We start from the raw sequence: 22,942 nt of genomic DNA on the forward strand, positions 1-22,942 counted from the left end.
TTGCAAAGTTGTGTTAATTTCAGGTGTATGGTAAAGTGATTCAGATACACACTTATAAAAGTATACTTTTTCAGATTTTTTTCAGAAATATATAAATGTATAGTATGTATACATACACACACACACATACTTCTTCAGATTCTTTTATAGGTTATCACAAAACATTGAATATAGTTTCTTGTGCTATATAGTAGGTCCTTGTTGGTTATATTTTTTATATATAGTAGCATGTACCAAACTCCTAATTTATCCTCTCCCTTTCTCCTTCGGTAACCATAAGTTTGATTTCTATGTCTGTGGGTCTGTTTCTGTTTTTTTTTTTTTTTTAATATTAAGCTCATTTGTAATATTTTTTAATTTTTAGATTCTACATGTAAACAGTATCATATATTTTTGTCTTTCTCTGTCTAGCTTACTTTACTCAGTATGATAATCTCTAGGTTCGCAGCAAGGAAAGTTTTGCACAAGAAACAGAAGTGTGTAGATTTCACATGCCAAAGAAAAGTCTGCAGACTTTTAAACTCCAATTAGAAAATGCTTCATTGGGAACTTCAATTTTTCATCCATTTCCAGCAGAAACTCACCATCCTCCAGTAAATTTTGAAGGCTGCCGGAATAATTCAGGATGAAATGGCTACCTGCACACAGACATGAGGCAATGATGTGAACTTAATCAAAATTAAAGATTGAAAAGGATATTTGAACTATTCCTTCCTGAGGGGTAGATATTTCCTATAGTCCAATCAACTTTTATTTAAAAAAATTCTACCTCTGATTCTATAGCTGTACTTACACATGCAGGCATATATTTGCATATGAACAACTCTATTCCAGATAAAATCAGGTAACCAGAGGTCCCCGACATCTTTGGCACCAGGGACCGGTTTTGTGGAAGACAGTTTTTCCATGGATGGGGGGTGGCTGGGGGGTTATTCAAGAGCATTACATTTATTGGACACTTTATTGCTATTATTTTATCAGCATCACCTCAGATCATTAGGCATTAGATCCCAGAGGTCAGGGGGGACCCCTGAGGTAAACTCCCACTGCTTGACTTCTTTGAGAGCACCATGAATGTTTTCCCTTAATATTCATGATTGACTTTTCCGTTTGCGTTGAGAAAGTATTGTGTATCCTAAAGTCAAGGCCCCAAAAGGCATGAACAGGAAGGGCAGATAATCTCACAAATGTATGTAGAATATTGAGCAGACAAGAGGGATAAAAAGAGAAAGAATTTATATAAACACAAAGTCAAGAGTGAGAAAATAGAACAAATTAATGATTTGACATCTATTTTATCATCTACTTTTCTGAGAATGCTGTTCTCATTCCTTTCCCCCCCCCCCCCCCCATTCTAATCTTAATCTTTCTTTCAGAGTTTTTGAGACTACTTGACAAAAGATAGCTGAATGGTTTGGATCAGTATGAATATTCAATCAGATCACTTTTGGGCAGCCTTCAGGATTATCTTTGCTCCTTCCCTCCATCACAGATAATAGAATGCTCTAAGGATATTCAGTAATTTGAATGGAATCTGACTAAACCAGCATATGAAAGATATTTTTCATGAAAAAAACTGATGCACAATGGACAAAAAGAAACTATAAACCGATCTTGCTTTCATGGAAGAAAGATAAACTTATATACAGTTAGGAAGCTATAAAATCCTAATGAATATTTCCTGTAGCTCCTCAGAGAGGCCAGGATTGGGAAAAGTGTACAACTGCATCATTCTAGTTATTGAAAAACTTCAAAAGGAAATATACTACATTATTGATACAATACTCTATAATATTAGTTGTGGCTACATGGATTTCTGTATATTGGCATACATGTATACTATAATCTTCCTTTTTCTGTATGTTTGCAGTATTTCATAGTAAAATACTATAGAAGAAACTTAGGGAAAAATTATAATATTAAAGTTGAACTGTATGGAATTTGTTGTCTTCAATTGTGTTTGCCCCAGGAAAATAGCAGTTTCCTACGGTTCAAGATAATAGCATAGACACTTGAAATAGCTTCTTCCTAAAACCACTCATGGAACACATTTTTTTTTGAAATTTAGTATTTTAGTTAGTGTGACCCAGAAAAGGAAAACATGCTTAAAAGTTACAGTAATAGATAATTATTTCAGAAATAGTTTCTCTAGAGTCAATGTTTATTTTGTAAACAGTGATGTTACTAGTGCATCCATATTACAGAAAATCTCATAAAATGTTAATTCTATTCCTGAATATCAATGTAAAATATCAATGTAAAACAAGAAGGGTGGCTTTAATATGATTGTTTTCTTGGGTGAAATTAGGAATTTTTAGGCTATTCTAAACAGAGCAAATGAAAATTATTTGAAGTGTATGAGAAATTGAATACTGGGTTTCTAAATGTCCTAATTTTATGAACCTGTGACTATGTCACCTTACATAGCAAGAGAAATTTTGCAGATGTGACTAAATATCTTGAGATGAGGCAATTAGCTGGATTATCTGGATGAGTCCAAGGTATTCACAAGGGTCTTAATAAGAGGGAGGCAGGAGGGTCAGAGTCGGAGACACCTTTTGGATGGAAGCAGAGAGAGAAAAGGAGATGTGATGATGAAAGCAGTGGTCAGAGTGATGTGGACCCATGAGATTCTAGAATCTGGAAAAGGCAAGGAAATAGATTCTCCTCTAGAATCGCCAGAAAGAACACATTCCTGCTGACCCATTTTAGGTCTCTGGCCTCCACAACTGTAAGAAAATAAGTTTATATTGTTTTAAACCACTAGACTTGTGACAACATGTTACAGTGGCAAGAGAGAATTAATGTGCAAAGCATTTTTTAAAAAGGAAGAATTTCTGGGTTTCCCTGGTGGCTCAGTGGTAAAGAATCTGCCTGCCAATGCAGGAGACACGGGTTTGGTCCCTGGGCCAAGAGGATGCCACATGATGTGAAGCAATTAAGCCCACTCACTACAACTGCTGAGCCTGCGCTCGAGAGTCCGGGAACCCCAACTACTGCAGACTGTGAGCCCTGGAGCCTGTGCTCCGCAACAAGGGAAGCCACTGCGGTGAGAAGCCCGTGCACCACAGCCAGAGAGCGGCCCCCCACTTGCTGCAACCAGAGAAAAGCTCATGTAGCAGGCAAGACCCAACACGCCAGGAACAAATAAATAAAATTATTTTAAAAAAGGAAGAGTTTCCTTTACCTTTTTAGTTCTCATGTGCTCAGTGGCATATGCACATATTAAAAATATTTCTGTTAGACTCATTTCTGGAAGTTTAGGTTTAAAGTTATCTCAAAGGCCTTTTGAATTAACACACCTTTTAGTGCTTGTAGCGACCTACTGCAGTGTTCTTGCCTGAAAAAAACCCCATGGACAGGGGAACCTGGCAGGCTACAGTCCACGGGGTTCCAAAGAGTTGGACACAACTGAGCACTTGTTTTGTTTTTTTTTTTCCCTTCAGTGCTTGAATTGAATTTCTTCATCTTTATGTACTGCTGAGGATAGCAAATCCAAATATTTGGGTGAGTTTCCTCAGATGTATGAAAAATATCTTTCTCTCTATGGGTTTCTCCCATTGATCTTAGTTCTATCTTTTGGGTCTACACTAAATAAGGCCAACACCTGTCTTACAGTGTATTTCACTAAAATGTTGGAAGACAACTATTGGGCCCTTCTTCTCTGTAACATCACAAAAAATACTTCGATTTACTGGCTCAACAATCATTTCCCCCAGTGTTATTTAGATATTGGAGTGCATCATATTCAAGAATTTCTCAGTTTCTGGAAACAAATCATGATTGTTCCAAGCTTGTCATGGGTTGCTTTATTCTCTTGTACCATAGATTGTTCCTAGGTAGTTATCTAGGCCCATTCTAACAATGGCACAATACAGGGTATTCTGCTATTTTTTTCTCAGTTTAAAAAAAAAAAGCAAATGAAGGGAAAGTTATTTTGATTTGGACATCAGTTTGGAAAGAGATAACATAGCAGCCATCTTGCAACCTTGAGGGGTCAAACCACAGAATAAAAGCCAGAAAGTTGAGGATAACAGAGCAGAATGATAGAATGGATTTAGGCCTCTGATAATATCATTTAAGAACTGAATGGATATTTGAAGCACCAACTTCTAGACTTCTTGGTTTAGGAGAAAATAACATATCATATCATTGTTTTAGTCAGCCTGGTCTGCTATTAAAAAAAAATAACACAGAAAGGGTGGCTCAACCATAAAAACTCATGGTCACATAGCTCTGGAGGCTGGAAGTATGAAACCGGGGGGCCAGCAAGGTTTGGCTCTGGTGAGGTTCCTCTTCTTAATTTGCAGATGACACCTCTCTCTGTTTCTGTAATGTGGTGAAGAGAGGGCAAGTGAGCTCTGGTCTCTTCCTTTTCTTGCAAGGACACCAATTCCGTCATGAAGCCTCCATCCTTATGACCTCGTCCAAATGTGATTACTTCCCAAAGGCCCAACCCCAAGCACCATCACACTAGGGAAAGGTGGGGGGCAGACGGTTAGGACTCCAACATATGAATTTGGGGGATACAAACATTCAGTCTGTGACAATTCTTTAAGCCCATTTTTGTTGAGTGTTCTGTTACTTTCAGGCAAAAGAACCCAAACTCTGACATTTCTACTCCAGTTCCTTCAATACTGTCTATTTAAATTGGGTACAAACTTTTTATACCCTTGGTTAAAGTACATTGTTTCTCTTACATGTATCTATATCTCTTTTCAAGAGTGAGGGAATGGGCAGAGGCCTTGGTCCTGGTTTAGTCCGACAAGACAGAAAGTGAGATTATGTTATCAGTAATTTTAGATTTTATGGTTCTATTATGGCTCCCCAGTGGCACTAGTGGTCAAGAATCCATCTGCTGATGCAGGAGACATAGGAGTCTCAGGTTTGATCCCTGCATTGGGAAGATCCCCTGGAGGAGGAAATGGCAACCCACTCCAGTATTCTTGCCTGGAGAATTCCATGGACAGAGGAACCTGGTGGGCAGCAGTCTCTGGGACCACAGAGAGTTGGACAAGACTGAGTGACAGCATGCACACATAATTCTATTATATTATGATTTCACAGTTTCTTCAGAAGCCTCAGCCTTTTGTTGACTCCACATGAGTTCACCAGTGATTCTCTAGCATTTGCTAATCTATGTCTCATCTGTGATGTAATTAACTATGCAGTTGACTTTAGGGACCCAAGTAGTTGATCTTAGTCCTGTTGAGTTTAGGCCTTTTGGATCTTTTGAAGATTTCTTATTTTCTATTGGGTTATACTAGTCTTGGATTTTGATTTAAATTATTCTGAATTTACAAACTCCTAGTCAGTCTCAGATGATCCACAGATGTGTTGAATGTTGTGTGTGTGTGTTTTTTTTAAATCAACTTATTGTAGAAGACAGAGGTTTGTGTGATTCCATGTGAATTTCCCTAAAGTCCATAAAGGCTCAGTCATCCAATTGTTTACAAATGTCAATAGCTGCTCAAGAATCCCTTTTAGACAGTGATTCCCTTTAAAGCAGGGACCAGGACTTATTCATCTTTTCCAGGTACTGGGGATGCAGAGCATCTGGTTCTCAGTAGGAATCCACAGGATGTTTAATGAACTGGTCCTGCGTTCTTGCCTGCCTGTTAGCAGAGCCTGCGAAGACTTTATAATATACCGGTGCCTCACCTTACTCCAGCAGAATCAGATACTTTAAGTGTTAGACCCAGGTACTGATAATTCCAAAAAGCTCCTCAGGTAATTACAATGTATTATTGTTCCAAACCACTGACATATTGAATCATTATTCTGTGACTCTGACTCAAATTCTTTTATTATGTCTGTAAATTTATCATATGCTAGGTATACTTTTTATAATTTTTTTTCTCCATCACATTTTGTTTTGATTTATAACACATGTAACTATCTGCCTGTCTTCTTAGATGATAAATTACTTAGGATCTCAGACCCTAGTTTGCTTTCTGTTACAGAGTACAGTATCTTTCACGTAGTAACTGTTCAATAGAGGCTTAAACAGAACTAAAGAATGATGTTTACGAACAAATATTGGAAGTGATTTGCCTGTTCTTGGAAGAGGTCGCTGAATGCTGTACTGTTTTTATTTTGTTTTCAGTGACAGTACGCTCCTTTTGGAACTTATTTCCTTGGTGGTTTTTTAGATGGCCTTCTATTAGAGTTTTTTGTTTTGTTTTTGGCAGGTTTGTTAGCTTGTGTTCCCAGGCTCTTGCTAAAATAATGTGTAGAGAACAGAGAAAAGCCAGTATTTGGCAGAGGCATTTTGAAGATAGAAAATTTCACCATGTGTTTGTCATATGCATGTTTGGTGTTTATGTAGTGGATACTTGATGTAAGGACCAAGATTATGTACGTGCTGTGAACCCTTCTTGGCCATGGAAATTGTGAATATCAGGGTATTTGAAGGCATACAGGAAAGTAAGGAATGCTACAGGAATGTATCAGAATGCTACACTGATTTAGAATCGGGCAAGTCCAGAGTGAAATTTTTTCAGTAATTGAGTCATACATACTTGATACCCTCATTGCTCCCTCTGCTTCGTTATTACTGACTCAAGCATCTGATCATTATGCTTTGATGCGCCTGGATAACCTGCCCACAAAATAGGGAGTAAGAAAACTCTACATGTTAGTATTTCTGACAATCGGTTGAAAATTACCCTCATGTAGGAACCAAATAAGTTTTCTATATAAAGGGCTTGCTTTGTATCTATTGAAGAATGTGATGTCATCAAGCTTGATTTCCTGGATTCATGCACTGAGAGATTTTTATTTTACCTTAAAAGACCAGAATAATAATGTTGAAATCTCTCTTATCCTAATTTTCCTGATTAAAATGAAGGAATCCAACTACATGAGTGACTTTCCAAGGTCATATACCTCCTTAAAAGCACTGTTGGAGTTGAATCTGGGTTTTTATACTTTCCTTCCATCCACATGATTTGGTTGCTTTAGAAAAGAGAATAGACATTAAAAAGACATATATAATGCTCTGTTAGTTTATGAAATCCCCTTACAATGCTATATTGAATATCTATCTTTTCCTACTTTCCCAGACTTGACATTTGATTAACTTTTGAAATTATTGAAAATATCCTTATCTCCAGCATAAAAAATTATATCATACAATCACTCACATGGACAAGACTTTGTTTCATTTATTGCTGGGGATTCTATCAAAATTAAATGGCAGTGGTTTTTTGAATGGCATGCTTTGGGGTCATAAAGTCATGACAACCTCTGTTTTTCATAAGGTTCACAGACAGAGTAAAAAGCCAAAAAAATTTAAAAAATCACTATCAGATGATATTTGAGCTTTAATCAATCATAATAAGAAAAGTTGTAATTATTTAGTACAAAGAACATATGCTGGCTGAAAGTTTCATGCCTCTTCCCAATAATAGAAATGAAATGGTGAAAATCTGATTTGAGCCAAAGTTAAGTTTATCTTGGAGGCGGCATGATTCATTAGAAAGGCTAAGAAATTTGAAGTCAAACTGGGCTTCAGGATCCAATCTGAATACTGTCACTTTCCAGCTATGTGACTTTGGAATAGTTGCTTACCTTTTCCAAGATCCACTTACCTCATCTGCTAGATGAGAACAACACTGTCAGGGTTATATTTCAAGTTAAAAGAATATATATAAAAATACTATGCATGTAGAAGTTACATGTTTCCCCAGAGAGAGTTGAGAGATTCATATTAATTATAAACAACTTCTAGGAAAACAGCTAACATCAGGTTCTGGTAAGATCTAGGCAGTTTCCATGAATGTCTTACATTCAGCAGGCCCAAGAATTAATTTTCTCAGTGAAACAGTTGTTTCTTCTTGCCCGCTCAAAAGTTGAAAGAATGAGTTGTCTAATTGCAACCTTACTTATCTTTTGCACATGCTCATCCTATGTCATACTAAGGCTTGTTGCCACAACAAACTTCTGTGGCTGAGAGAAGGCTGATGCTTTCTAAAGCTTAGCCCTCTTTCTATGAAACTAGGCTGACTGAAAACGTATTTTACTTTTAAGAAAATAGAGAAGAAAGCACCTTAAGAATTACTGACATTTCAACAGTGACACCTAACTCAAACAATATATTCACTAATATATTCCACCACTACTTATGATGGAGTTACTTAAGCAATCTGAAAATGCACCAAGAGAGAATATCTGAATTTCCTAAGTGTTGGCTTAGTATGTGAGAAAGTGAAGTGTTAGTCGTTCAGTCATGTCCGACTCTTTGTGACCCTGTGGACTGCAACCCGCCAGGCTCCTCTGTCCATGAACTTGCAGGCAAGAACACTGGAGTGGGTTCCCATTTCCTTCTCCAGAGGATCTTCCTGATCCAAGAAACAAACCAGCATCTCCTGCATTGGCAAGCAGATTCATTACCATATGAACCGCATCAACATTGATCCTAGAGCCATGTACGCTGGTGAAGAGAGACAGGACTCTAGGAAAGTTCAAGCCACGGACAAAACTTAAAAGTTGTATATGCAGTAGAAAAAAACCTCATCTTCATTTTCTGATCTATTTTTTTGACTATGAAGAATAAAATAAATATATATTACTAAAAAGGCCACATGCCAAAGATTTCTGCTTCTGGCCAAGATGGAGCTACAGGAACCAGGTTTACCTTCCTGCCTGAATCAGTCAGGAAATGAACAAAAATATATGATGAGATGAACATTACAATTGCCTTAGATTATTGCTTGGAAAGGGTTTCCAGGCCAAGGTGCTCTAGGAAGAATCCAGATGGAGCCTGGGAAAATCCCTGAGTTGAGGAAAGAGACCTGCTCGGGAGACCAAAGCAACTGGGGTCTATAGGACAGAGTTCCAGAGAGGTGAAAACTGCACAGGAAAATAATTCCAAAGAGCTGTAAAGGGTTCATCTCAAGTATTCAGTGGAATACTAATAAAAACTTGTTTGACAAAACTACTTAAGTTTGGGGAAAGACCCACCTGAAATGATTAGAGATAATAGAATCTCAAACATAACCCGAAATAATGCTTACTTTCAGAGGCCAGTTTGGAAAACATCTTCATAATCCCTGGGGCGGTGAGGAAAATACACAAGAGTCTAGCCTCAGTCATGGAGCATAAATTGCCCTATACTAAGCACTGCTCTTCGCCTTATAAATCTTAAAATCAAGACTGAAAGTATCACACCAATTCCAAGGATATTAAATGCATTTTAGAACAAAGCTTTAAAATATTTGTAGAAATACAAAAACATTCAGCATATAAAATATATGATGTCTGGCTTCTGATAAAAATTTAAGGCATGCAAAGAAGCAGGAAAATATAAAGAGATAAAAATAAAAATCAACCCCATGCAAACACAAATGTTAGAATTAACAAAACAGAACATTAAAACAGTCATTATAATTTTTATTCCATATGTTCAAACAGTTCCGTAGAGTCATGGAAAATACATTTAAGTCCTGTAATGGATTTCCAAAGACTGAAAACTTTAATGCATAAGACAAAAAAATATGTAAGATAGGATTAATGGCCAATTAGACATTACAGAAGGAAATATTAGTAAACATATAGTGATAGAATATATTAACATTGAAACACAGAAAAGAGAATAATAAAATAAAAAATAAACAGAACATCAGTTAGCTGTGAGACAACTTCAAGCAGCCTAACAGTCAGATAATAAAAGTTCCCTAAAGAGAGACAGGTGGGTTGGTGGATAAGCAAAGAAGAAATAATTGAATAATGAGTAAAATTTTCAAAATTTTATAAAAGCTATAGACTTATAAATCCAAGAAGCTTAATTAATGCCCGGAAAAGAAACAAGAATAAAACTATACCCAGACTATTAACAGCAAAAACCAGTGCGAAAGATAAAATTATAAAACAAATCAGAGTAAAAAGATGTTACATACAAAGTAATAAAGATATTCACTTGCAAACAGTGTGAGACAACAGTGAATCAATAAATCATATATCTGGTAAGGGATTAAAATCCACAATATATAAACAATTCATACAACTCAATAACAAAAATCCCCAAACTGATTTTTTTTAAATGGGCAAGTACCGGAATAACCACTTTCCCAAAGAAGACATAACGATGGTCAACAGGCATGAGAAGGTGCTCAACATCTAATCATGAGGGAAACGCAAATAAAAACTACAATGAGATATTACCTCACACCTATTAGAGTGGCTACTTTCAAAAAGTCAGGAACTAAAAAGTGTTGGTGAGGGTGTGGAAAAAAGTGAACTGTTACACACCGGTGATGGGAATGTAAATTGGTGCAGCAGTAATAAAAACAGTATGGAAGTTCCTCAAAAGATTAAAAAATATAATTACCACATGATCTAGGAGTCTCACTCTTGGGTGTATATCAAAATGAAATGAAAGCAGTATATTGAAGAGATATCTACACTTCCATGTTCACTGAAGCGTTTTTCACCATAACCAAGATATGAAAGCAACCTGTCTGTCCATGGATGAATGGATAAAGGAAATGTGGTATATATACACAGTGGAATATTATTCAGCCAGGAGAAATAAGGACATCCAACCATTTGGAGCTATGTGGATGATCTTGAGGGCATTATGGTAACTGAAATAATCCAGACAGAGGATGACAAATACTGCATGGTATCACTTATATATGTTTATATGTTATATACATATGTTATATATGTTTAAAAAGTCAAACTCATAGAAGCGGAGTAGAAGAGTGGTTGCAGGAGGCTGGGGCGGGAGTCCTTAGGAGAGGTTGGTAAAAGGATACAAAAGTTCATCTATGATATGAACAAGGTCTGAGGATCTAATGCAGAGAATGGTGACTATAAATGATAACATTGTAATGAATAAATGAAACTTGTTAAGAGAGTAGAACTTAAATGTTCTCACCAAAAAACAAACAAAAAAGGTGCTTGATGTACTAATTAATCAGATGGAAGGAATTCTTTCCCAGTATATATGTATGTCAAATCACCATGATGTACACTTTAAATATCTTACAATTTTATATGTCAGTTAAACTGCAATAAAGCTGAAATGAATAACATATACTATAAACCCTATAAAATCACTAGAAATGATTTATAATAAGCCAACAATGCAATGGAGATAAAATGAAAAAAATCCAAAAGGAGACAGGAACAAAAGGAAAAAGAGAAACGAAGAACAGAGGGGATAAGGAGAAAACAAATAGCAAGATACTAGTTTTAAACTCATGCATAAAATCACGTTAAATGTAAGTAGTCAAATTAAAGGGCAGAGATTACCGCATAGAATTTTAAAATGCAAGATCCAACTCCATGCTGTCTAGAAGAAATGCACTTCAAATATAAAGACACAAATAACAATAAAGGATAGAAAAAAAATTTACCATTTAAATAGTAATAAAAAAAAATTGAAGTGGTCACACTTATACAAAGTAAGAAGATTTCAGAGCATATAATACTTCCAAGGACAAAGTTTATTTCAAAATAATAAAGATGTCAATTCTCAAGAAGATATAGTCTTAAATGTTTATTCACTGAATAACTGAGCTCTAAAATATGCAAAGCAAAACCTGACACAACCTTAAGGAGAAAGAGAAGAAATCACAATTACAGCAGGAGATTTTAATACCTCTCCTGATAAACTACCAGCCAAGTAGACAAAAAAAAAAAAAAAAAAAAAAAAAATCCATAGAGATGTAGATTTGAATAACTCCATGCACAACTTTATCACATCAACATATATTGTTCCAGTGTCTAGAAAACATTTATCAAAGTAAACCATAAGCTGGTCAATAAAACAAATCTCGACAAATTTAAAATAATTCAAATCAAACAAATTGTGCACTTTTATCAAAGCAGAGTTAAGTCACAAATCACAGAAGAAAATTTCTGGATTCTAAAGTTCGTATGGAATTGCAAAAGATTTAGAGTTGCCAGAATAACTTGAGAGAAAATAAAGGTGGAAAACTAATACTGCATGGTTTTAAGACTTATTATAAGCCTATGGTAACCATAAAAAAGTGATATTGGTGTACAGATAGACACATACAATAGAACAGAATAGACATTTGAAAAATAGACCCGCACATTTATGGACAGCTAATTTTCAACAAGTTTAAGTGTTAGTCACTCAGTCATGTCCGACTCTTCGTGACCCCAAGGATTGTAGCCCACCAGACTCCCCTGTCCATGGGATTCTCCAGACGAAATATTGGAGTGGGTTGCCACTTCCTTCTCCAGGGGCTCTTCCCAACCCTGGATTTGAACCTGTGTATTCCAGGCAGATTCTTTACCGTCTGAGCCACCAGAGAAGGCACAGAAATAATCCAGTAGAGAAACTATTTTCAACACGTAATGCTGACATTGCTGATATCTATTTGAAAGAAAGGAGAAAAGGAAGAAAGAAAGATAATGGAGAACACCGAATCATACTTCACACTGTGTACAAAAAGTAACTAAAAATGAATCATAAATCTAGATATAATACCTAAATGACAGAACTTTTAGAAGAAAACAGAGGAAAAATTTTATGACCTAGGGCTAGGCAAATATTTTTCAGATATGATACCAAAGCCTGATTCATAAAATGATAAGTTTATATAATGGATTGTTTATATACAATTTATTAACTTGACTTTAAATATAGGGCTTGCCTGGTGTCAGTAAAGTTTCTGCCTTCAATGCAGGAGACCCGGTTCAATCCCTGGGTCGGGAAGGTCCCCTGGAGATGGGTGGCTACCCACTCCAGTATTCTTGCCTGGAGAATTCCATGGACAGGGGAGCCTGGTGGGCTACAGCCCAGGAGTTACAAAGAGTTGGACACAACTGAGAAACTGACACTTTATACTGTACTTTTTATGCTGAAGTGCATCAGAATTTAAACTTCTGCACTGTGAAAGCCATTGTTTGCAGAATGCAAAGACAAGCCACAAACTGGTAGAAATATTTGCAAACCACATTTGATGAAGGATCTGTATCCAAAATATAATGCATAAAGAACTCTTAAAACTTAATAACATAAACCTGATTATAGAATAGGGGAAAGATATGAAGAAATGTTTCAAAGACCACATAGAGCTGGTGAATAATCTTATGAAAACTTACCAGTGTTTGGGGACATGCAAATTAGAACCATAATAATATTTCACTCCTAGAATGGCTAAAAGCATAGACTGGCTATAGCAAGCGCTGGCAATAATGTGGAAGGGTTAGAAATTACTATACATCACTGGTGGTAATGTGAAACAGGATAGCCACTTTGGAAAAGCTGGGTATTTTCTTCAGAAAGGTAGGCATATACTTATCATTAATTCAGCCATTCCACTCCTAATTACTTCCCTAAGACAAATGAAAGTGTATGTTCATAGCAACTTTATTCATAATAGACAAAAAAACTGGACATAATTCTGACATCCATTAACATGTAACTGGATAAACTGTGGTATCTATATATAATGAAATGGTAAATGATAAAAAAAAGACCTACTGATAACCACAAAACATGGATGATTCTCAAAAGTAATTATGCTGAAAGGAGCCAAAGAATATATATAGTATTATTCTATTTATATAAAATTCTAGAAACTTCAAACTAATCTACAGTGATTGCCATCTTCCCATACTTGCTTGGGAGAAAGCAAGACAGGAAGGGATAGAGGGAAAGGAAGCTGTGTGTGGTGGGTACGTGCTCATTATCTTGACGTGATTATTATTTCAGGGATTTATACAAAGGTCAAAATTGACCACACTGTATACTTTAAACATATGGAGGTCATCTTCAATTAAACAAACAAACAAACAAAATTAAAACAACCCACTGCACTACACATACTTCTCTAAGCAAAGAGCAATCGCCTACACACTACAACGGCATTATTATTTCTACAGTTATATTTCTATAGCTTTCATTATAGAAAGCACATAGAAGCTCAGAACAGCTTCATATGTTTCATTAAATCTTCAAAATAGGTCAATGAGATTCTGTACAACTCTTTCCCCTATCCTAAATCCCACAAATGTATACAAAACTTGGAAATAAGTTATTCCTCTGAGGTGTATCTTTAACATCAGTATACAATCAAAGCAAAGGTCTGCAAAATCTCCACTCAGGGTCAAGAATGTTTCTAGGTAGAATCATCTGATTGCACTTTAAATGTCAACCTGATTGAATTTCCTAAGGAAAGAATATACCAATTGTGAAGGGATTTGCCACCAACAATAGAAGCCTAGGTAAAGGAGCATTTTTCAGGCCTCCTTTGTCCACGACCACTAAACAGTATGCAGCCCAAGAACTTAACCAATCCAATTTTGGGGGCAACTATATGCTTGGTATGAGGCTAGGTTCATGGATCTGACTGTATGCACTTAAATATCTAGACTTTAGATAATCAAATATTCTGTATCTTCAGAAAGCATCCTTTGAATAATAATCCAGCTTCTAAAAGACTCTGTCTTCAGGGAGATAGTGGGCTGGTTAGAGAATCCCAGTGTCCTGTGGTAGTTATAGTTTCAACTTAAATGAAATACAGGCTTTCAGAAGTTATGCCCTCATCTCTGTGTGCATGGCTGATATGTAGTTTCACTGGGAAGATTGTCCTTCTGTCCTTCTCTTTGTTACTGAGCCTGCAAGATGGAGATGGAGAATGAGTCTTTGTAATACTCATCATGACAATGCCAGTTCATGGGGACCTGGCTGCAGCTGTCTATTTTTTATGAAAATTTTCTTTGATTATATTCCCATTTTGGGGATTTCTACAACTAGGTATTATTATTAGCCATTTCATAGATGAAAAAACTGAAGCTCAGCGATGTTTTTCTTCTTCAAGTTCACCCAGTAGTAAAGGAAGAAACTTAGGATCCTACTCAGTACTTCTGACCTTGACTGCAAACTCCCTTTGCTGCTTCCTGCTAATAAAATGTGGTCACTGTTAAAAGATTTATCTTTGTGATATCTGTAGGTGCTGGTAGAAGGCTGGGTGTGGGGGATCTGACGATCAGGTGATGGAGGTGGAACAGAGAGGAACCATTTCTTAAAAGGTATCTACAAAACGCATAAAGGCGCTAATGTCTTACAGTGTCCATCTAAATCCTGCCTTTCTGATAGCAAGAGCATCCATTGCCAAGATCAACTTCATAGCATTTACTGACTTGTTCAAACTTTGTGGGTCTCTGCTTTGACTCAGGAATAATGTGTGTGCATGTGTGTGCTCCATCTGTTTCATGAATGCAAATAGGCATGACTAGGTGAGTGGTTGTGGTTCTCTTTAGACATGACTGCTAATTGGAGATGATACTGCTTCAGCATCAGATGCTGAGCTGGGATCTGATTGGGAATGAATCTATGCTTCACTGCAGGAAAAACCTCAAGGGCTGGGATTATCAGCCTTAGTTTAGCAACAAGCTCCATTACAGTTCATTATATGTGACCAGATGTCTCAGGGGACCTTGACGGCCCTGCTAACACATTCAGGATATATCAGCCTGAGTGGCTTATATGTAAAAAGAGAGGAGTGAAGCAATTTTTTTCCCCACTGGGCGAAAGTTGAGGTGATTAAAGTTGACGGAGCTAATCTGTTGTTGGGATCAGGATGACAGTTGGTTATTTCTGCATATTTCAGGATGACAGCCTCACCTCAGACTGTCTACTTCCCAAATGGAAGCATCAGCATTTACCTGTCTTGCTTAGTAAAATGCAGTGCACAGATCTACCATCGACCCGCCATCCAAGGTGGGAGGTGAGGGGCTGGTCTTTCGTAAATAACGAGAACTAGAATGTTAAGGCCTTCAGTGTAAAGAAATCAACTCTCAAAATAATTGGTGAAAAATGGTATGGATGAATTCATTTCCAACACAGAAATAGAGACACAGATGCAGAGAACAAATATATGGATATGAAGGGGCAAGGGGGAGGTGGGATGGATTGGCAGGGTGGGACCGGCATACACACAGGCTATGTATAAAAGATAACTAATGAGAACCAACTATAAAAAATTTTTTTAATCTAGTAGCAATAAAAAATTTGGCCTTTACTATGGAATTAGGGTCCAAATTCCTTGAGGGCAAAAATTGTATTCTTTTTTTAGTTTTTGTACCAAAGAAGAGTAACTGGCATGTAGTAGGTACTCAAAAAATATTTACCGGAGAAGGCAATGCACCCCATTCCAGTACTCTTGCCTGGAAAATCCCATGGATGGAGGAGCCTGTAGGCTGCAGTCCATGGGGTCACTAAGAGTCAGACAACGACTGAGCGACTTCACTTTCACTTTTCACTTTCATGCATTGGAGAAGGAAATGGCAGCCCACTCCAGTGTTCTTGCCTGGAGAATCCCAGGGACGGGGGAGCCTGGTGGGCTGCCTTCTATGGGATCGCACAGACTCGGACACAACTGAAGTGACTTAGCAGCAAAAAATATTTACAGCATTTCACTGAATCATGATTTCAAAAAGAAAGTCGAATCACAATTCAGAGTTATAGGAACTTTGTTCCATTGATTTGTTTCAATATTTTCCGATTCAATCCCATCTCCCTGTGATTCATTACCCAACAGGGTTGAATTTACGATGGAAAACTTGTTGTGGGTGGCTCTGTCTACTTATACACATTTATTTGTAATATATTTTATTTGTATATTTTAAACATTTTATTTATATAAATGTAAGTTTATATATTAATTCATAAATATTTATTTATATTGCATTTATTAATATAAAGTAATGAACGAAGCAGTGCCAATCAAAAAGGAAGTCTGCCTTAGGAGGATATTATGGTGGAAATGATTTCTAGTTTCTCAAGAAGCCTGGCAGACTATGCAACGATCAAGTTAGCTGAGTTAGCTTTAACATTATGTGTTTAGTTTTTGGCTGTACTGGGTTTCTCTTGTTGCACAGGCTTTTCTCTGGTTGCAGCAAGCAGGGGCTACTCTCTAGTTGAGGTGTGCGGGCTTCTAATTGTGGTGGCTCAGCTGGTAAAGAATCCTCCTGCAATGCTGGAGACCTGGGTTCGATCCCTGGGTTGGGAAGATCCCCTGGAGGAGGAAATGACTACCCATTCCAGTATTCTGGCCTGGAGAATTTCATGGACTGCATAGTCCATGGGGTCAGGAAGCGTCGGGCGTGACTGAGCCACTTTCACTCTCACTCTTGCTGGGAGCACAGGCTCTAGCGTGCACAGGCTTCAGTAGCTGTGGCGCATGCGCTTAGCAGCTGTGGCTCTCGGGCTCTAGAACACAGGCTCAGAGCTGTGGCGCATGGGCTTCGTCAGCGGCATGTGGGGTCTTCCCAGATCAGGGATGGAATCACGTCTCCCTCATTGGCAGGTGGACTCTTATCCACTGAGTCATGAGGAAAGACCTGAATTTGTTTTAAATCTTTAACATCATACCGTTGGGTCTCTAGACTTTGGCTTTATTTCAAAATTCTGTAAAATATACAAATAAAATGTAGTGTCCTAGCCTTAACTATTTGGCTTAGATTTTGTACATATCTATTAGTTTTCTACAGATTTTTTATTCTTATATTTTATGTCATTTTTTATAACATTTTGGTATTACAGTTAAATCGATACTTTAACAATTCTTACAAGGCAAGTTATTTTATTTGAGCATTTATCTTTTGATATTTTTATATTCTTGAACTGATTATAACTATTATATATGTTATATAACCACACTTCATTATAATTATGTTGAATCTATGTGACTCTAGTATTTTGTCATAATTTAAAGTATTTACAAATTAAGTCACTTGTGAGGCCTTAAATAATGATATTATAAGTGATATATGTGCACAAGTGTATGTAATACATAAGTATAATCAACTTTAAAAATTTAATCTGTGTGAACTAATGACATGAGCATTGTTATAAAACTTTGAATATGGGATTCCATTGGCAAAGAATACTTAACAAAAAGTTAAGTATATGGCAAAACAATAACATTTGCCTGATACTTCAGAGATAGAGAAATTTAGTTCATTTTTGATTCTGTGCTGATAGTAGCTAATAGCTTTGACTCTAGGTCTGAATTGTTGAAAAGTGAAAGGAATGTATCAGGTGTTTCTATACACATATTATCACCTGGAAGCAATACAAATAATCTCTGAAAAAGGAAAGTCTTAATTTGTCTCCAAATTAATTCAACCATCAATACATTTATCAATGCCAACTATGTATTCAATAGAATCCATTATGGTAGGCAGAAAGGAAAACACAAAAATAAATGGCATATTACCCGTCCTCACAGAGTTAATAGTTAATTTGCGGAAAAGAAGTTCAAGTATGTACCTTTTTGTTCTGTTTTACACTGCCATGTAGAATGTGTTGATGGCTATAAATAAGATTAAAACACAACCCTTAACTCAAGAGACTTATGGTATAGTAGGAAAGATAAAGCAAGCATATAAACACATTCAGTGATGGAGTATGAAATTTATTATTAAAAAGATCTAAGTAAAGTGCTATGGAATTTGAAAAGAAAAGTGAACAGATGTAATATCAGTGGTTTCATTGATCAGGTGGCCTTTCAAATAAAGTTTGACAGACATGAAATACCAACAGCTTTCTAGTTATGTTCAATATTTCTAAGACACCTAGGAGAGTTTGACAGTCTATCAATTTCTTTTAATAGTTATAATTCCAGATAGCTCAGGTGAGAAGTCATGACAGAATGTGACATGTGTGTCTGTGTGTGTGACATTATAGGATATTGGTAGATGATGTCTACTTTTTCAATCTCTTCCATGTCCATTAATTTAAATAAGCACATATTTATCATTGACTACCTGACCTATCTTTGGGCCAGAACTTTCCTCTGAGTTTTTAGTCTCACAAACCAAGTGCCAATTTAACAATTAGATATTTTAATACCCACTCCAGTATTCTTGCCTAGAAAATTCCATGGACAGAGAAGCCTGAAGGTCTACAGTCCATGGGGTAGCAAAGAGTTGAACATGACTGAGCATGTACACACAAACTCAGCATGTCTACAATTACACTCTTGATCTTCCCTTTAGTCCTGGAGGTGGTGGTTCAGTAGTTAAGTCATTTTGATTCTTTCTGACCCCATGGACTATAGCCCGCCAGGCTTCTTTGTCCATGGGAGTTTCCAGGCAAGAATACTGGAGTGGGTTGCCTTTTTGCTGAGTATTTTCTTTCTGGTATATTGTAATTTTTTTTGACTGGGAGGATGATAGTTAAGGAATGGGCTATATTGAAGAAAATTAAAATTTACGGGCCAAGATAGTCAGAAAAAAGGCACAGAGCCTCCACTCTCTCATCATGTCATGAAGAGGTGACTAAATGCCCGAGTGTAGTGGGTCTCAGTAAAGAGAACATACCTGAACAATTCCTCTCTTTATAGGGTAGACATGAAGGAACAGTCTTATCAGTGGGGCTACACAAGCTGTGGAGCAATTGGCCGTTTGGATTTGGGGTGCCATTGGTTCACGGGAGTTATCTAGGATGGCCAGCTGCCCAGGGAATGTTACAGAGACACCAGTCTCACAAGAACCTAGTTTGGGTGCAGCCCCCTATTTTTGAAGAGACGGGGAACCCTCAGCCCCAGCTAGCTCATTCCCCATGCAAGCCTCAGACATGTCCAACTCTTTTGTGACCCCACGGACTACAGCTGCCAGGCTCCTTTGTCCATGGAATGCTCCAGGCAAGAATACTGGAGTGGGTTGTCATTCCCTTCTCCACGAGATCTTCCCAACACACGGATCGAACCTGGGTTTCCTGCATTGCAGGCAAATGTTTTACCGTCTGAGCCACCACAGAAACCCTCCAGGCAACCCAGAATGAACTATTAAGGTCATAATCTGACAGTTCTGCTCATTTTGTGCAGGGGCTACCACAGTGGGCTAGACTGGGTTTAGCAAACTTTTTCTGCAAAGGGCCAAATAGAAAAGAATTTTGGCTTTGTTAAGCTGTATGGTTTCTATTGCAACTAAATAATTCTGCTCTTGCAGCAGCCAAAGACAGTATGTAAACAGTATATAAACAAATGAGTATATCTGCAACTGTCACAATATACTTTCAGAACATTTTCAATACCTCCAAAACAAACTCCATATACATCAGTCGTTATTTCCTGTTTCCACTTACAGGAATCCCTACCTCCAACTCCAGGTGACCAATAGACTATTCTCTATCTTAGAACCTCTGTTACCTACATCATTAATAAGTGGAAAATGTTTGCTTTTGAAGCATAACTCAGCCAATAGACTCATTGGTCTTCTTCTAGTGTTGTCTTTATAAATGGCACCCATCAACACAAAACTCAAAAACATAGAAGTTACTCATGATACTATTTAACCTCATTCCCCAATCCAGCTAAACTATAGCTCCTATAACCTTTATTTTCTGGATATTTCTTGAATTTGTCTATGTCTTTCCCTCGTCATTGCTACCACTACAGTTCAAGATACTAACTTCACTTTGTTATACTTTTGCTAGTGTTTTAAAATTCCTGACAGATATTAAACTTCAGGATTTAGGAATGAGAAATCAGAATTCTTCGGAAATCTTGAAGTCAAAAATTACTCTTTATTTTTCATAACAATTTATGTGTTTTTTGGTAAGGAAGTTGTAATAATATATTTTAATAACATTCACATCTACTTAAAAGTAATGAATGGTTATAATAAAGCATGAATCATTTTTCTTTGATAGAACTGTACTAAAAGTTTCAGAGATTTCCTACAAAAAGTAATAATGAATGCATGCTTTATAATTTTTATAAGCCAATATATTGTGACAAGATCCTCAGTTAGTTCAGTTCAGTTACTCAGTTGTGCCTGACTCTTTGCGACTCCACAAATTGCAGCACGCCAGGCCTCCCTGTCCGTCACCAACTCCTGGAGTCCACCCAAACCTATGTCCATCAAGTCAATGATGCCATCCAACCATCTCACCCTCTGTTGTCCCCTTCTCCTCCTGCCCTCAATCTTTCCCAGCATCAGGGTCTTTTCCAATGAGTCAGCTCTTCTCATCAAGTGACCAAAGTATTGGAGTTTCAGCTTCAACATCAGTCCTTCCAATGAACACCCAGGACTGATTTCCTTTAGGATGGATTGGTTGGATCTCCTTGCAGTCCAAGGGACTCTCAAGGGTCTTCTCCAACACCACAGTTCAAAACCATCGATTCTTTGGCACTCAGCTTTCTTTGTAGTCCAACACTCACAACCATACATAACCACAGGAAAAATCATAGCCTTGACTAGATGGACCTTTGTTGGCAAAGTAATGTCTCTGTTTTTTAATATGCTGTCTAGATTGGTCATAACTTTCCTTCCAAGGAGTAAGCATCTTTTAATTTCATGGCTGCAATCACCATCTGCAGTGATTTAGGAGCCCAGAAAAATTAAGTCAGCCACTGTTTCCCCATCTATCTGCCATGAAATGATGGGACCAGATGCCAAGATCTTAGTTTTCTGAATGTTGAGCTTTAAGCCAACTTTTTCACTCTCCTCTTTCACTTTCATCAAGAGGCTCTTTAGTTCCTCTTCACTCTCTGCCATAAGGGTGGTGTCATCTGCATATCTGAGGTTATTGGTATTTCTCCCAGCAATCTTGATTCCAGCTTGGGCTTCCTCCAGCCCAGCATTTCTCATGATGTACTCTGCATATAAGTTAAATAAGCAGGGTGGCAATATACAGGCTTGACGTACTCCTTTTCCTATTTGGAACCAGTCTGTTGTTCCATGTCCAGTTCTAGCTGTTGCTTCCTGACCTGCATACAGATTTCTCAAGAGGCAGGTCAGGTGGTCTGGTATGCCCATCTCTTTCAGAATTTTCCACAGTTTATTGTGATCCATACAGTTAAAGGCTTTGGCATAGTCAATAAAACAGAAATAAAGCAGAATAGATAAATAAATAAAGCAGAAAGTGATAAGATCCTACATTTCAATAATATATAAAATTACTCTCTATTTGATAAAAAGACATTTAGTAACAGAAAACATTAAATAAAGGGAATATTATTACAAATTAAATGCCAAAAAAAATCATTTAGAAGTTGAAATATGAAATAATTAAGTTATCCTTAAAGTGAAATTTACAAGTAACAAAAGCATTAATTGTCCTACTAGCCTAGATATTTGTCTCATGACAAATATTGCAGATATAGAAAATTTTCTTACTTTGTTCACTGGTAGTCAAATTTTTAAGAGTTTGTTTAGAAGAATTTTAAGGTGGGAATTAAGGTCCTTGTTACTTCATATGACCTAATTTTCTTTAATCAATATTCTGTTGCTTGCCCCAGTTTTGGTTTTGCCATGAAATCCATATTGTTTTTGCTAGTTCAGACTTTAGATTAGTTTCTAATTTTGTACTGAAGTACCTACAACAATATCCTCTTCTCTTTACACAGGCTCTGTTAGAGTGCTTGCACTGAACTGTAACTCACAGTAAACTTCAAACACTAGTGAATAATTTATTGCAAAGTGTTAAAATAACATGACTTTAGACCTCCTAGCAAGCTTAATACTACTACTTGGAATAATCATGTGTCAAAATTGCCAAGTTAAGGATTTGCATCCAAAACTTGTTAGTTTTTCAGAACATTAAACAGGATTTGCATGAAGTATCCTGTATGAATAAATGTATTAACTGTTTTTATTTGTAAGCACAACTCCCTCTTATCAGCACACAGGGCCACAGATACACGTTTGCAAGGTGACAAGAGCTACAAGCCGAGAACGGTGGATTAGATCCTGACCACCTCTCTCCTGTTTTCCCGTCTCAGTTCCTTCCGCTCTGCCTGTCCCTGTCAGCGTTTCCTGCACTGACTTTATCACTTGATGTCAGTGCATGTCTTCAACTCAGCAGTCCCTAGGTGGATCATGGAGCTTTAATTCTGTCAGTAGGATTATGTTACTTTTTCCTGTTTTTCTGAACTCTTGACTGATTATTCTTGGGATTCAGAAAAAACAAATGTCCCACATGGAGAAATTCCCACATGGAGATCTT

The sequence above is a fragment of the Muntiacus reevesi genome, chromosome 10 (genome assembly GCF_963930625.1).
Source record: "Muntiacus reevesi chromosome 10, mMunRee1.1, whole genome shotgun sequence".
Taxonomy (NCBI): Eukaryota; Metazoa; Chordata; class Mammalia; order Artiodactyla; family Cervidae; genus Muntiacus; species Muntiacus reevesi.